At 38.3% G+C, this 17938-nt stretch overlaps 1 long non-coding RNA gene across 1 annotated transcript in view; it reads left to right on the top strand.

Moving 5' to 3' along the window:
• The window catches only part of LOC117202536 (uncharacterized), a 325904-nt gene extending 316215 nt beyond the window's left edge, over positions 1-9689 (top strand). Inside the window, exon 5 of the long non-coding RNA XR_007471383.1 lies at positions 9606-9689. This is a non-coding gene — a long non-coding RNA (uncharacterized LOC117202536). The remainder of the gene's footprint in view (positions 1-9605) is intronic.
• Positions 9690-17938: the final 8249 nt, after the last annotated feature.

The following is a 17938-nucleotide window of genomic DNA, read 5'->3' as shown; positions in this document are numbered from 1 at the left end:
TGGGTGACGTTGCACCAGCCTGAGGTACACCGTGTGTTCTGCTGGGAAGTTGTCCCTGGATCACGGGACCCTGGCAATGGCGGGCTGCACAGACTCCCAGGAGGGGAGGTGTGGAAAGTGACCTGTGCTTGCACACAGGGTTCTTTGTGGCGACAGCAGCAGCCTTAGCATCCCATGCCCATCTCTGGTGTCTGCGCTGATAGCCGCGTCTCACGCCCTGTCTCTGGAGTTCCTTTAAGCAGCGCTCTTAATCCCCTCTCCTCACGCACCAGGAAACAAAGAGGCAAGAAAAAGTCTCTTGCCTCTTCGGCAGGTCCAGACTTTTTCCCGGACTCCCTCCCGGCTAGCCGTGGTGCACTAGCCCCCTTCAGGCTGTGTTCATGCAGCCAACCCCAGTCCTCTCCCTGCATTGACTGAAGCCCGAGCCTCAGTTTCCAGCCCGCACCCATCCCGGCAGTGAGCAGACAATCCTCTTGTGCCGGTGAGTGCTGGTTGGCACCGATCCTCTGTGCGGGAATCTCTCCCCTTTGCCCTCCGCCCCCCCTGTGGCTGCGCTCTCCTCCATGGCTCTGAAGCTTCCCCCCTCCGCCACCAGCATTCTCCGCCTGCGAAGGGACTTCCTAGTGTGTGGATACGTTTCCTCCTTCACAGCTCCCTCCCACTGGTGCAGGTCCCATCCTTATTCTTTTTCTCTATTTTTTCTTTTTTCTTTTACCCTACCCAGGTACGTGGGGGAGTTTCTTGCCTTTTGGGAGGTCTGAGGTCTTCTGTCAGCTTTCAGTAGGTGTTCTGTAGGAGTTGTTTCACATGTAGATGTATTTCGGATTTATTTGTGGGAGGAAGCTTATCTCTGCATCTTACTCTTACACCATCTTGAAGCTCCTCATAAACTTTTATTTTAATATGACATACATAAAGAAAAGTGCACGAATAAAAAATGTATAGTGTAATGTATGTCACAAAGTGAACCCAGTCTCATGTAGCTAACGTCGGAACCAAGAATTAGATAATTCCAGATCCCCAGCATTGTTTCCATGCCCTCACTCCATCACTGTTCGTAAACTCAACTTCTGAAATCATTTGTCTTTTTGTGCTTATATAAATGTAATCATACGACATGTACTATGTTGTGTCTCAACTTCTCTGGCTCAAAATGATGTTTTGCAAATCCAAGCATTCTGTTATGCATGGTTATAGAGACTTTCTGCTCATAGTTTCTCCAATTGTGTAAACTCCTCACAACATATTTATCCATTCTACTTCTGATAGTTTTCATTTTAGGGCTCTCATAAAAAATGCTGGTACGACTCTTCTTGTATATGTCTTTTGGTATAAATACGTATGCAGTTTTGTAAAATATATAGCAATGAATGGAATTGTTGGGTCATAGAATATGAATATGCTTTAATATGTACAGTAAGAGCTTTCTGAAGTTTTATCAATGTATACTTCTACTCTTCAGCACCATATGAGAGTTGGGCTGCCACACATAGTCACCAGAACTTACTTGGTGTCATCAGTCTTTTTCATTTTAGCCATTCTGTTTGGGAGGTAAATGTAGCAGTATTTTACTGTTTTTGAAATTTGCATTTCCCTGGTGACTAATGAAGTTGAACTTCTTTTTAGATGTTTGTTTGCCAGTTGAATCTCATCTGTGCTAAAATGCTTGTTTAGACCTTTAGCCCATTTTTCTATTGTGCCTCTATTTTTTTCTTATTTCTTTCATATTCTGTATAGAATCTCTTGGACAGTAATGACATTGCAAATATCCTCTCCCATTTTGTGGGTTGGTTCTCTACTCTTGGTGACATGTTTTTTTTTGTTTTGTTTTGTTTTTTTTGGTGTATGCGGGCCTCTCACTGCTGTGGCCTCTCCCGTTGTGGAGCACAGGCTCCAGAAGCACAGGCTCAGCGGCCATGGCTCACGGGCCCAGCCACTCCATGGCATGTGGGATCTTCCCGGACCAGGACACCAACCCGTGTCCCCTGCATCAGCAGGCGGACTCTCAACCACTGCACCACCAGGGAAGCCCGTGGTAACATGTTTTGATAAGCAGAATTTTAATGTATACCAATATGTCAATCATTTAATGTATACCAATATGTCAATCATTACCAATAGGGTTAGTGCTTTTTCCTTGTTGTTTATACTAGCTTTCCCTATCTTCAAGGTTGTGAAGCTCTTCTTTTACATTTGTTTCAGCTTCTATATTAAGATGTATAATCCTCCATGAATTGATTTGTCTGTATAAGGTTGCATATTTTTAATATGCATGACCACCCCATCAGCATGAGATATTTGATAGACCGTTCTTTCCCATTTTTCTGCAATGACATTTTAACCACAAATTAAGGGGGGGGGGTGGTCTATGCATATATAGGTGTATTTCTGGACTGTTTGTTTCTCTTCCATTGAATGATGTGCCTATTTTTGTGTCAATACTAAATTGTCTTAATTTCAAAAACTTTGTGTTTTAACATCTACCATGCTAATTCCTCTAAACTTCTTCAAGATTATTTTCTGAATATTTTTTTGCATTTGTACTTCAAAGTTAATTTGAGTAACAGTTGTCAAAATTCTCCCCCAACAACATGTACTCTGCATATGATTTAGAAGATCTAATATTGTAAGTAATACTGTATAATCTCCCCCAAATTAAGCTATATCGTCAATACAAATTGAAACAATATGTAAATACTACTATTGGGGAGAAGGTAAAGTTGTATTGAGTTGATAGGTGAATTTTGGGTCTCCTAAATCACATACAAGGTATATTTCACCACTTCTTTATTTAATAATTCTCAATAATGTCTTATAATTTTCTCTGTAGAGAGTTAAAAAGAAAATTAAAAGAAGATTAAAGAAAATTTTTAGATATTGATTTTGAATGACAACGTCCATTATGCTGTCGTAATAGATATGTGGTGTGTGTGTGTGTGTGTGTGTGTGTGTGTGTGTGTGTGTATGTATGTGTGTGTAGCAACAGGAGTGGAGGAAAACTGTAAAATAAATTACAGATGCCTTTAGAACATGCAATTTGGGATATCTAGGAATAAGTTGGAGATAACTAGATAGTCTAGAACTGAGGGAAAGTTGTATTAATTTATTCATTCAGCACATATTTAGTGAATATCTATTATATTCCATTAATGTTACTAGGCACAGGAAATATAACAGTGTACAAAACATCTACAGAAGGCAAAGGCCTTTGCTTTTCTATTACAGAGTCAGATATTATTCAAAGAATTTCACAAATTAATGGAAATATCCAAGAGATAATTGAGAGAATGGACAGGATAATGGAACTCAAGAAAGACTTCTGCAGAGGGCAGACAGCAGAAGCAAGAAGAACTACAATTCTGCAGCCTGTGGAAGGAAAAACACATTCGCAGAAAGATAGATAAAACGAAAAGGCAGAGGACTTTGTACCAGATGAAGGAACAAGATAAAACCCCAGAAAAAGAACTAAATGAAGTGGAGATAGGCAACTCTCCAGAAAAAGAATTCAGAATAATGATAGTGAAGATGATCTGGGACCTTGGGTAAAGAATGGAGACAAAGATCGAGAAGATGCAAGAAATGTTTAACAAAGACCTAGAAGAATAAAAGAACAACACCTAGAAGAATTAAAGAACAAACAAACAGAGATGAACAATAAAATAATTGAAATGAAAACTACACTAGAAGGAATCAATAGCCGAATAACTGAGGCAGAAGAATGGATAAGTGACCTGGAAGACAGAGTGGTAGAATTCACTGCCACGGAACAGGATAAAGATAAAAGAATGAAAAGAAACGAAGGCAGGCTAATAGACCTCTGGGACAGCACTAAATGCAACAACATTTGTGTTACAGGGGTCCCAGAGGAGAAGAGAGAGAGAAAGGACCCGAGAAAATATTTGAGGAGATTATAGTCAAAAACTTCCCTAGTATGGGGAAGGAAATAACCACCCAAGTCCAGGAAGTGCAGAGAGTCCCAGACAGGATAGACCCAGGAGAAACACGCTGAGACACATAGTAATCAAATTGACAAAAATTAAAGACAAAGAAAAACTATTAAGAGCAGCAAGGGAAAAACAACAAATAACATACAAGGGAATCCCCATAAGGTTAACAACCTTTGCAAGCCAGAAGGGAGTGGCAGGACAAATTTAAAGTGAAGAAAGGGAAAAACCTACAATGAAGATTACTCTACCTTGCAAAGATCTCATTGAGATTCAACGGAGAAATCAAAAGTTTACAGACAGGCAAAGGTAAGAGAATTCAGCACCACCAAACCAGCTCTACAACAAATGCTAAAGGAACTTCTCTAAGTGGGAAACACAGGAGAAGAAAAGAACATACAAAAACAAACCCAAAACAATTAAGAAAATGGTAATAGGAACATACATATCGATAATTACCTTAAACGTAAATGGATTAAATGCTCCAACCAAAAGACAAAGGCTTGGGCTTCCCTGGTGGCGCAGTGGTTGAGAGTCCACCTGCCAATGCAGGGGACACGGGTTCATGCCCTGGTCCGGGAAGATCCCACATGCTGCGGAGCGGCTGGGCCCATGAGCCATGGCCGTTGAGCCTGTGAGTCCGGAGCCTGTGCTCTGCAATGGGAGAGCCCACAACAGTGAGAGGCCTGCATAATGCAAAAACAAAACAAAACAAAACAAAACAAACAAAAGACAAAGTCTTGCTGGATGTATACAAAAACAAGACCCATATATATGCTGTCTACAAGAGACCCACTTTAGACCTAGGGACACATACAGACTGAAAGTGAGGGGATAGAAAAAGATATTCCATGCAAATGGAACTCAAAAGAAAGCTGGAGTAGCAATATTCATATCAGATAAAATAGAGTTTAAAATAAAGAATATAACGAGAGAAAGAAGGACACTATATAATGATCAAGGGATCAGTCCAAGAAGAAGATACAACAATTATAAATATATATGCACCCAACATAGGAGCACTTCTATATGTAAGGTAACTGCTAAGAGCTATAAAAGAGGAAATTGACAGTAATATAGTAATATTGGGGAACTTTTAACACCTCACTTACACCAATGGACAGATCATCCAGACAGAAAACTAATAAGGAAACAGAAGCTTTAAATGATACAATAGACCAGATAGATTTAATTGATATTTATAGGACATTCCATCCAAAAACAGCAGATTATACTTTCTTCTCAAGGGCACTTGGAACATTCTTCAGGATAGATCACATCTTGGGTCACAAATCAAGCCTCAGTAAATTTAAGATAATGGAAATCATATCAAGTGTCTTTTCCGACCACAACGCTATGAGACTGGAAATCAACTACAGGGAAAAGAATGTGAAAAACATAAACACATGGAGGCTTAACAATACATTACTAAATAACCAAGGGATCGCTGAAGAAATCAAAGAGGAAGTCAAAAAATACCTAGAGACAAATTACGACAGAAACAGGATGATCTAAAACCTATGGGATGCGGCAAAAGCAGTTCTAAGAGGGAAGTTTACAACAATACAAGCCTGCCTCAAGAAACAAGAAACATCTCAAATAAACAATCTAACCTTACACCTAAAGGAACTAGAGAAAGAAGAAAAAGCAAAACCCAAAGTTAGTAGAAGGAAAGAAATGATAAAGATCAGAGCAGAAATAAATGAAATAGAAACAAAGAAAACAATAGCAAAGATGAATACAACTAAAAGCAGGTTCTTTGAGAAGATAAACAAAATTGATAAAGCTTTAGCCAGACTTATCAAGAAAAAGAGGGAGAGGACTCAAATGAACAAAATTAGAAATGAAAAAGGAGAAGTTACAATGGACATTGCAGAAATACAAAGCATCATATGAGACTACTACAAGCAAATCTATGCCAATAAAATGGACAACCTGGAAGAAATGGACAAATTCTTAGAAAGGTATAACCTTCCAAGACTGAACCAGGCAGAAATAGAAAATATGAACAGACCAATCACAAGGAATGAAATTGAAACTGTGATTAAAAATCATCCAACAAACAAAAGTCCAGGACCAGATGGCTTCACAGGTGAATTCTATCAAACATTTCGAAGAGAGCTAACACCCATCCTTCTCAAACTCTTTCGAAAAAATTGCAGAGGAAGGAACACTCCCAAACTCATTCTATGAGACCACCATCAATGTGATACCAAAACCAGACAAAAATACTACAAAAAAAGAAAACTACAGACCAATATCACCGATGAATATAGATGCAAAAATCCTCAACACAATACTAGCAAACAGAATCCAACAGCACATTAAAAGGATGATACACCATGATCAAGTGGGGTTTATCCCAGGAATGCAAGGATTCTTCAATATATGCAAATCAATCAATGTGATACACCATATTAACTAATTGAAGAATAAAAACCATATGATCATATCAATAGATGCAGAAAAAACTTTTGACAAAATTCAACACCCATTTATGAAAAAAACTCTCCAGAAAGTGGGCATAGAGGGAACCTACCTCAACATAATAAAGGCCATATATGACAAACCCACAGCAAGCATCATTCTCAATGGTGAAAAATTGTGAAAGCATTTCGTCTAAGTTCAGGAACAAGACAAGGATGTCCACTCTCGCCACTATTATTCAACATAGTTTTGGAAGTCCTAGACACAGCAATCAGAGAAGAAAAAGAAATAAAAGGAATTCAAATTGGAAAAGAAGAAGTAAACTGTCACTCTTTTCAGATGACATGTTACTATACATAGAGAATCCTAAAGATGCCACCAGAAAACTACTAGAGCTAATCAATGAATTTGGTAAAGTAGCAGGATACAAAATTAATGCACAGAAATCTCTTGCATTCCTATACACTAACAACGAAAGATCAGAAAGAGAAATTAAGGAAACAATCCCATTCACCACTGCAGCAAAAGGAATAAAATACCTAGGAATAAACCTACCTAAGGAGGTAAAAGACCTGTATGCAGAAAATATAAGACACTCGTGAAAGCAATCAAAGATGACACAAACAAATGGAGAGATATACCATGTTCTTGGATTGGAAGAATCAATATTGTGAAAATGACTATACTATCCAAAGCAATCTATAGATTCAAAGCAACCCCCATCACATTACCAGTGTTATTTTTTTCAGAACTAGGACAAAATGTCTTAAAATTTGTATGGAGACACAAAAGACCCCAAATAGCAAAAGCAGTCTTCAGGGAATAAAAACAGAGCTGGGGGAATGAGACTCTCTGACTTCAGACTATACTACAAAGCTACAGTAAGCAAGACGATATGGTACTGGCACAAAACAGAAATATAGATCAATGGAATGGGATAGAAAGCCCAGAGATAAACCCACACACCAGTGGTCAACTAATATATGTCAAAGGAGGCAAGGATATACAATGAAGAAAAGACAGTCTCTTCAATAAATGGTGTTGGTAAAACTGGACAGCTACATGTAAAAGAATAAAATTAGAACACTCCCTCACACCATACACAGAAATAAACTCAAAATGGAGTAGATACCTAAATGTTGGACCAAACACTACAAAATTCTTAGAGGAAAACATAGGAAAAAAACTCTTTGACATAAATCACAGCACCATGTTTTCTGAGACACCTCCTAGAGTAATGGAAATAAAAACAAAAATAAACAAATGGGACCTAAGGAAACTTAAAATCTTTTGCAAACAAAGGAAACTCCAAACAAGACGAAAGGACAATCTTCAGAATGGGAGAAAATATTTGCCCATGAATCAATGGACAAAAGGATTAATCTCCAAAATATATAAACAGTTCATGCAGCTCAATATTAAAAAAACAACCCAATCCAAAAATGACCAGATGACCTAAATAGACATTTCTCCAAAGAAGACATACAGATGGCCAAGAAGCACACGAAAAGCTGCTCAACATCACTACTTATTAGAGAAATGCAAATCAAAACTACAGTGAGGTATCACCTCACACCAATTAGAATGGGCATCATCAGAAAATCTACAAACAACAAATGCTGGAGAGTGTGTGGAGAAAAGGGAACCCTCTTGCTCTGTTGGTGGGAATGTAAATTGATACAGCCACTATGGAGAACAGTACGGAGGTTCCTTAAAAAACTAAAAATAGAATTACCATATGACCCAGCAATCCCACTACTGGGCATATACCCTGAGAAAACCATAATTCAAAGAGACACATGCACCTGAATGTCCACTGCAGCACTATTTACAGTAGCCAGGTAATGGAAGCAAGCTAAATGCCCATCGACAGGCAAATGGATATAGATGATATGGCACATATATACAATGGAATATTACTCGGCCATAAAAAGGAACAAAATTGGGTCATTTGTAGAGATGTGGATGGAGCTAGAGACTGTCATACAGAATGAAGTAAGTCAGAAAGAGAAAAACAAGTATTGTATATTAACGCATATATGTGGAACCTAGAAAAATGCTATAGATGAACTGGTTTGCAGGGCAGAAGTAGAGACACAGATGTGGAGGAGAAATGTATGGACACCAAGGGGGGAACATGGTGGGGGTGCTGGTGGTGGTGTGATGATTTGGGAGATTGGGATTGACATATATACACTAATATGTGTAAAATAGATAACTAATAAGAACATGCTGTATAAAAAAATAAATAAAATTCAAAAATTCAAGAAAAAAAAAAGTCTTCTCCAAGGAAGTGTTCATAAACTAGTAGTGGGAGGAAAGCTGGGTGTGACATTTGCAGAATAATAAGGTTCGTATGGGTGCTAGAACAAGAAGGCACATGCTAAGAGATGTGGCCCTACAGGGTCTTGAATGTATGTTAAGGTGCTTATCTCAGGAACAGTGGGAGAAACTGAAAGGTTTATGCAATATGACCACCATATTAGATGGCACAGGTTATAGAACATTTCAAACATTGAAGGAAGTTTTACTGGACAATTTTGGTTTAGAGGTTTCATTTATCAGTCAAGTGCATACAAGTGGAAATTGCAACTTAGGCATTGACAAGCTTGTTAGGAGATAGCAGAGTTAGAAGATGATTTATTTTGAGAAACTCCAATAATTTAAAAAATATTTATTTATTTATTATTTATTTTGGCTGTGCCGGCTCTTAGTTGCAGCACGCGGCGTCTTTTAGTTGCGGCATGCGGACTCTTGGTTGCTGCATGCATGTGGGGTCTAGTTCCCCGACGAGGGATAGAACCTGGATGCCCTGCATTGGGAGCGTGGAGTCCTACTCACTGGACCACCAGGGAAGTCCCAAGAAACTCCAGTATTTAATGGCTATGAGGAATAGAATGATCCTAAAAATGAGACAGAGAAGGAGGAGCTTGAAGGATAGGAAGAAACTCAGTAGAGTGATGTCCAAAGGAATACTAAAAGGAGTGGTTCATAGTACAAAATTCTCCACACTGGTCAAGTAAGATGATGGAATATGCCTGCTGGATTGAGCAGTGGGTGATGTGATCAGGAGCTGTTTTAAGGGAGTGGTAGGGGGTGAAATACAGAATAAAAATGAATACACTGCATATAGATAACTAGTTGAGAATTTTGGATGCAAGGCAAAGAAGGGAAGTGGCAGAGTCTAGAGGGTATTGTGGGATCCTAATATTTTTATGGCTTTTTTTTTTTAAGGGAGAAACATGAGCGTGCTTACATGCCAATTGGAAGGATATATTAAAAGGGAGAAGATAAATTTACAAAAGAAAGAATAAGATAATCTAATTTAAGATTCGAGAGACTTGAAAACCATGGGTTTATATTGGTGCTTAGATGTCCAATTAAATCGTTTTCACCAGGAAGTCTACATATTCCAGATGGAGTAGAGAATAGGAATGTAGGATAAACAGGAGCAGTTTTAGGGGTTTGTACTGGGAAAGTAGAGGTATAAGGGTGTAAGGAAGGTGACAGGGCTCAAGAAAGGGCAGTTCCCGGGAGAGACAGCATAAAAAGTGAGATCATTTTGGATCTGGGAACACTAGGAGACAATAGAGGAGTTGAGGTGCTCAAGGGCTCAATGCAGTTCTGAGCACATGTTTGTAAGTGAAGGAGAGGAGAATGCACAGGATGGGAGGTTGAGGCCAAACATGAAATGTTAAGTTTGAAATTCAAAAGCGGAGTATATCCAGGTGCTGACACAATTAGTGAATTTCTAAGGAATGAATACAAAGGTCGCTAGATTTTAGACAGGAGGGTAAGTCATTAAATGTCCCCAGAGTTAAAATGTCCCAAGATGATGGCAGAAGTTGAGGTAGAAATGAAAACTGTTAATGTGATTCTAAAGTTCCCAATGAATGTTGAAGCGCCTTACAAATGGTTAAAAGATAATGAAACTATAACAGTGAAGAGTGTTTCGGTTATGAGTCAACTATTAGCCCCACTGAGCCTTGATTTTTCCATTTGTAAACCAGTAATCATATTTTCCCAAAGGTCATTGATATTAATGTATTAACAAGTATATGACTTATTCTCTGTGCCTGATGTATAGTATATGCTCAGGAAAAAATAGTTTTCTTTCCATCATTTGTTGAGAAATGCCAAGTTGCTAATTCTAAGAATGTATCAAGTATCAAAGTTGTTTTTCAAATAATTCTGTTCAATAAATACAGAAAGAATGTTGCAAATTAAATATAACCATAGTACAATTTTTAATGCAACAATCACTCTGGGCAATAACCAACTGCTGTTAAAGCTTTTAATTGAAAGGCTGATGGGCTCAACAGTGGAGATCCTGAAGGTAACATCTGATCTGACTGTAGCTAATGGAAGAAAATTGCCATGATCATGTGTAGTTTTGTAACAAACAGAGGCTCGGTCTGAGACCACAGACTGTCCTCTCTGACTTCATAGAAAAGGCATCATTGATGAATGACATCCCAGCATATGGCTGGAGCAAAGGACATTTCTCCATTTGTTCTGGTGGGCAAATCCTTGAGCATTTGGATTCTACCATGACTTGAGCAAAACTAGTGATATATTGTTACAGAAACTCCAATAGCCATGGTAGGTCACCAAAGTTCATGCCTCATAGCAAACCAGAAAGAGAAAGCATGTGCCTCAGCATCTGGGAAGATGCATTTCTAATGTGAGCTCATGTCTCAAGGAAATCGATCAAGTTCAAAACTATGTGGACAGCATTTTCTAAAGTCAACTGAATCTAGTCAGGAAAGACAAATCAGCAGGGAGACAGCCTTGAAAAAGCTGTGCCTGGCACAAGCCAGCTCTCTGATGTAGTGGAAAGTTTGCTAATATAAAGGTTGGAAGAAGGGTGTGTGTAAGATGACAGGACATTTGAGAATTAGGGATTTTACTGCAAGTCGGAAATATGGTTCCACAGATTTTATTGGGTCATGAGCAAGATTTGTTTGCACTTTTCTAATGTGGTAGGCAGTCTCATAAAAAATTCCCCCATGGATTCACATCCCTTAAAGTCACATATTCTATCTCTGTAAGCCACCCATACTGTGTAAACTTGACATGGTGAGTTGTCTACAGAATACACTTATGACAAGTGGGCTAATTACCACACAGTTACTTCAAATCATGAGATTAGATGGGAGTCAACTTTCCCAAGTCAGAAAGATCGAGTGACCACAATGATTCTGAAGAACTTAGCCCCCAATTTTAAGTTTCATAAAACTAATTCCAGAAATGTTTTCAAAATTTTATTTACTGCAATATTAGTATCTGTGTTGTAAGATCTATTTAGCTTAATGGATTTTGGGGTTCAGAAGAAAGGAATAAGGGAAAGTAGAAAAATGCAACTTTTTATAACTACATCTCTCAATTTTTGCAGGAATATTTTCGATACTTTTAAGGATAGAGGAAGAAAAATAAAAAACTGAAACAGTCTTATCCCACATCCTAGGAAAATCTAGTAAATTGGATTCTTGTTACAGAATTTTTTTTTTTTTTTTTTGCGGTACGCGGGCCTCTCACTGTTGTGGCCTCTCCCATTGCGGAGCACAGGCTCCGGACGCGCAGGCTCAGCGGCCATGGCTCACGGGCCCAGCCGCTCTGCAACACGTGGGATCTTCCCGGACCGGGGCACGAACCTGTGTCCCCTGCATCGGCAGGGGGACTCTCAACCACTGCGCCACCAGGGAAGCCCTTTGTTACAGAAATTTTTGAAAATGATTATTTCATGTGTTAATGTGGTCAGCCAAAAGCAAACATTAGCAGGCCTAATAGAAAACCCAAATTACGGAGATTTATGGGGAGATAGAGAAAAGAAAAAGGAAAGAAATAATTAGTTGATAAGAATTTACAGTATACAGGAGGTGTGAGTTGAAGGGAAAAAGGGAGCCCAGATAGGAAACAAGGTCAAAGAACAAAAAATGCATTGATTCATTTGGTTAGTTAACATTTTATTCATCTTTACGTGAGTTATATCAATATTACCTAATCTAAACTGTAAATGGGCTTTTCATTCAGCTGGTGAGACAGGAAATGAAGAAAGAAAGGAAGAGAGGAAAGAACATGACACAGTTACTGTCATAGAGAAAAGTATGGAAAATCAGTTGGGCTATGGGGATAAATATATCCCTCTCAGGGCCATAGGCTGTTTGTTGGTGAAATACATTAGTGATATAAATGCTCCTACCAGCTTCAGTATTTCACTGAACTCTCCACTTCACTTTGTTCACAACACACCGCATTTTACTAAAGGTGTTTAGTTGAAATGAGCAAAACAAATTTAAAAGATTATAAAAAACTATAAAAAAGTTGTCAAAGTTTCCACAGAATAATAGCATTGCTAATTAGGCAGGATGTGGAACTGCACCAGTGATCAATGAACCAATATTATTTTTTGCTAAAATAATATTTTGAGGAAGATTCAGTTTTATCCTGGAGGTTGTAATTTTAATTATTACTGAATAAACTTATTTATATTCAGTGGATGAAAGTAGCTAGAAGAAATTAGTACAAAGTCATTGGTGATATATATATTTTTTTCTTCTTTTCCTTTTAGAAAAATTATTTCTAATCATGTTTCTCTTGAGACTATTTCCAAGTTTAAAGTAGCATTTCACATTTATCATTGCTTTGATCAGTATCCTTTTTAAATCATAGTTTTCTGTTCTGATATTGGCTTCCAGAAACCATGGACACAGTGACCTTAGCTTTAGTGCTCACTGTCCACTTAGATGCTGTCATCTTTTCCACTCAGATCTAGTTCTGAAGGTTATCTGGACAAGTATTCCACTTCATTCTGGTTTGCCATGTCAGTGGGTATTATTTTTTTGTGTGGGTGTGTTGGAATTAATTCCAGTTGAATCTAGGAATAAGTTACAGGTTCAATTCTAGGAATAAGCCAAAGAAGCAAATGTCGTTTATAATTCTCTTTGTATCATATAGGATGTGAAAGTCTAAATAACTCAGAATGAATTGCTCTTAAATTTTCTAACCTATATTTACCATGTTGGAGCCCACAACCTTACACTCCTCCCTTGTGCTGTGATGTGAAATCCTGAGAGTTGTGGAGCCAAATATATGTAAGAACAGTTGTTAAAAGAAAACAGGAAGATTATTCTTGCTCTGACTTGCCCAGATGATAGCACTTATGCAGTAAGTTTTTCTCTGGTCATTGTAATCCCTATGTCACTGAATATACATTAAGATGGGGAATCATGTTTGCCTACTTTCTTTGGAAGCTATCTAGGATGTTATCTTTCTAAGGGAAAAGCATATGGTGTGTGGTTCAAAGTTTCTTTATCAATTCTCAATAAATGTCTAGTTAACCAGGATAAAAAATGTTTATTGAGCACCTAATGAGTACCAAGGGCTATCCGATATTTTGGGCACACACTAGTGAAATAAAACAATTATGATACTAACCTTTGTAGCACATAAAATTCAGTTAGTATAAATGAACTCCAGATTTTGGTATATTATCCTGTACTATTTTGGGTTTACTGTGTAGTTGTTCATCTTTGTATTATATTTTAGTATATCTTCAGGAAATTTTAATGAGAAATTTAAGAGACACGTATTGACACGATTGTTGTATTGCCATTTTTGTTCAGAACTTTTATTTTCTCCTTAATCTTGTCATAAGCATTTTATTCCATGCAGTTTTCCTTCTATACTGCAAATGACAAAAAAGGATGTAGTTTTCTTGGTTCTTCCCCTTCTTTCTGCCCCTAAACACAATTTCAAAATGCGTTCGGATTTGAGCATTTTTATTGCCACTTAGGCTAAGAACATAACAATAGCAAACCTGCAGAAGTGATAAAATTTTAAATTTCTTTATAGTCTCAAAATGAGAGTATAGTTCTATACTTCCATTTTGAGATATAATGGAAACCACTTTGAACTCTTGCTCTCAGGTTTTATTTTTGAGCAGGAAAGTTACTTATCCTTTTTCAATACCTGACCTCCACCAAGCTGTAAGATGTATTTAGGTCCCATTTAAACAGGATTTATTAGTCAATGGGGCTGCCATAACAAATTATCAGAGATTTGGTGGCTTAAACAATAGGAATTTATTTTTTATAATTCTGGAGGTTGGGCAGTCCAAGATTAATGTGCCAGCTGACTTGGTTCCCAGTAAGTGCCCTATTCCTGGCTTGTGGATAGCTGAGTCTTGCTGTGTCTTCACATGATGGAGGAAAAGAGGGAGGGAAGGAGGGAGGGGGAGGGAGGGGAAGAAAGAGAGAGAGAGAGAGAGAGAGAGAGAGAGAGAGGGCACCCTGGTGTCTCTTCCTCTTCTTATAAAGACACTAATCCCATCATGGGGCCCCCTCCTTACGACCTCATCTAAACTTAATTATCTTCCAAAGGCCACATCTCCAGGATACCATTACGCTGGGGGTTGGGGCTTCAACATGTGAATTTGGTGTGTGGGGGCACAATTCAATCCATAGCACAAGCAATAATTATCTTTGAGACCAATGGTGAAGACAACAAAACATTTGATTGTTTGACCTTTGATTTTTATCTGAATACATATAAAAGTTTTAAAATGTTAAAATGGATGCTTATATCTTGATGTTTTAATTTTTTGTTGAGCAGCCTAAAATTGTTTATCAAATTTAAAAAAATTCTTACTTTGCAAATTTTATGTCAGCATACCTTGGCATAAGTATTGTTCAAGAAAACATTTTTTCTTTTGTGGTATCTGCTTCTGTGTCCCTAACTCACTCTCTTTATATTCCTGCTGATTAGATAGTGCTTGGAGATGAGCAAGATGGAACTTGATAAAGCACCTGGAATGGAAAATTCTCACAGTAGGACCTGCTAACTTGATTGCCTCATCGCCATGGCAATGCTCATCGGTCAGTATAGCCAGGTAATGAGATGGCTTAGTTCAATTACGATTTAAATATTCTTCTACCACTGCATACGAAATTTGCAAAAGCATTTGTCTAAAAATAGGTCATGCTCTCCCATGACTCATAAGATATTCTGCGCTCAGTAGAGTGCGCACACAAAGGTAAGTGAGCAAATCCATCTCTAGCCTCCTCCATTTATTTTGTCCTTGAACAAAGCATAATGTTTAAATGTGTCTCTGAAAAAATAACATGTTTGTATAAATTCAAAAACATATTGTGCTGATTAAATGTGATTTGGGAAGTAGTTATAGTCATTTATACATAGCCCATTTGGTCTTCAGTTATTGTGAGCAGAAATCTGGTTCAGAGGAGACATGCATCATTTGGGGTTGGAGATTCTAGTATCGAAGTGAGGCTGCATACTTAAATGAATAAAGGTGCAGCCCACGTGGTGACAAATGTCTATGAGACATGAGCTTACATTGGTAGTTCAGTTTGCACTCCCATTTTCCATCTATTCCAAAGCAGAGCCTTTCTTCCGGCCCTTATTCTTTCTCCACTCTCCTAGCAGAGCAGTTCACCTCCCACTTAATTGAAAATAGAGGCCATCTGGCATGTGCTTCTGCCCCTCTACCTACAAACATCTGCATCTCTTTTACTTCCTTAAAGTTCATTTCCATATCTACCTTTCATCTTCTCTCTTGGGTTTTCAATTTCTCCCCTTCTCTGCTAGCTCTTTTCCCTAGCAAAGATGTAAATGCAAGTTTCTCACATCTTAAAACCATGAAAAGAACATAATATAAAATATGTCCTTGCCTTCTAATTTTGTTTTTGGCTCTTACCTTCAGAACCAAGACTTTTAAAAGACTTATTTTCTCACTTCCCTTTGTCTCTTTAGTCCATTGAAATCTGTCTACTGCCTCCGTCATTGTACTGAGATTGCTTTTAGTGAAATCAACACCACCATTTAATGAAGCATGTGGTATGCAACAGATATCAGACAGAGGTTTGGTGACACAATATTGAGTAAGAGATGTCCTTGTCTTCAAGGTATTCACAAATCATAGTTCTGATACACCTTTCAACACTGAACACATTCTTATTCACTTGTGAAATTTCCAGTTTTTGTCCTCTAACCCTGTGGAGCTGCCTCATAGAAATGCCTTTGTTATTCTTCCCCTCTATATCATACTCCTCTACAGGAAGTATCCTCAACCAGTCCCTCCCCTTTCACTCCTCTACCAGTCCTCAGGCTCCTCTGATGCTGCCTTCAGTATCATTTGGCCAGGGGTCTCTGCCTTTCAGGATCTTGTTAGATCCTTCATCCTAGATCTGTGCCAACTCTTCTGTGGTGCATTCCCTAAACCTCATTTATTAAATTTTACTAGATTCCTCAATTCAGTAATGCTTCGCTTACATAGTTATTATTTCACTACCATACACTATCTTCTAATTTATTATGTGGGCTGTCCCCTGTTTATTTTTTAATTAAACTTTTTACTGTGAGATAATTATAGATTTCTATGCTGTTGTAAGAAATAATATGCACAATACCATGTACTCTTTACTGTTTTCCCCAATAATAAAGTCCACTAAAACTCTAGTACAACATCACCACCAGGATATTGACACTGATACAGTCAAGATACAGAATATTTCCTTCACCACAAGGATGCCTCATGTTGCCTGCTTACAGCCACATACCCCTTGTACCACAGCCCCTCCTTAATCTCTGGTAACCACTGATCTCTTCCCTATGTCTATAATATCTCTATGTCTATAATATCATTTCAAGAATGATACATAGGGCTTCCCTGGTGGCACAGTGGTTGGGAGTCCGCCTGCCGATGCAGGGGACAAGGGTTCGTGCCCCGGTCCGGGAGGATCCCACGTGCCACGGAGCGGCTGGGCCCGTGAGCCATGGCCGCTGGGCCTACGTGTCCGGAGCCTGAGCTCTGCAACGGGAGTGGCCGCGACAGTGAGAGGCTCGCGTACCACAAAAAAAAAAAAAAAAAAAGAATGATACATAAACAGAATCATACTGTATGTAATTTTGGGGGGCTTATTTTCCACTGAGCATAACTCCCTGGAAATTCATCCAGATTGTTGTAGTTATGTGTGTCAATAGTATCTTCTTTTTCTTTTTTCCTCGGTAGTATCTATGTATGGATACACCATTGTTTATTTGACCATTCATCCATTGAAGGACATCTGGGTTGTTTCCATCTGGGGGCTATTATGAATATGTAAAGCTGCTCTAAATATTAAGGTAGAGGTTTTTTTGTGAACATAAGTTACCATTAATCTGGAATAGATGTGAAGGAGTGCAGTTGGTAGGTAACATGGTAGTTATATGTTTAGTTTTTAATAAAGTGACAAACTGGTTTTCACAATGGCTGTACTATTTTGCATTCTCAGCAGCAATGTATGAGTGATCCAGTTTCTCCATATTGTTGGTTCACAAACTGACCGCCATACACAGAGGGCAAGAAGGAATGAAAGAAAGAGGCAAACCACTCCTGATTGGTAAGTGGCAGGTTTAATATGCACAGGAACTTACATTTGAGGCTCCTCTTGGATGGCCACAAGATGAGTAGATCTCTACATCTTCCTGCAAGAATCTTAAAATTTATATAGAGACCTTAACTAGATTCAGTCATATATTCTGTGCAGGTGGTCTCAACAACACATACT

The sequence above is a fragment of the Orcinus orca genome, chromosome 14 (assembly GCF_937001465.1).
Source record: "Orcinus orca chromosome 14, mOrcOrc1.1, whole genome shotgun sequence".
Classification (NCBI taxonomy): domain Eukaryota; kingdom Metazoa; phylum Chordata; class Mammalia; order Artiodactyla; family Delphinidae; genus Orcinus; species Orcinus orca.
This window is presented reverse-complemented; position numbering and strand designations above follow the sequence as displayed.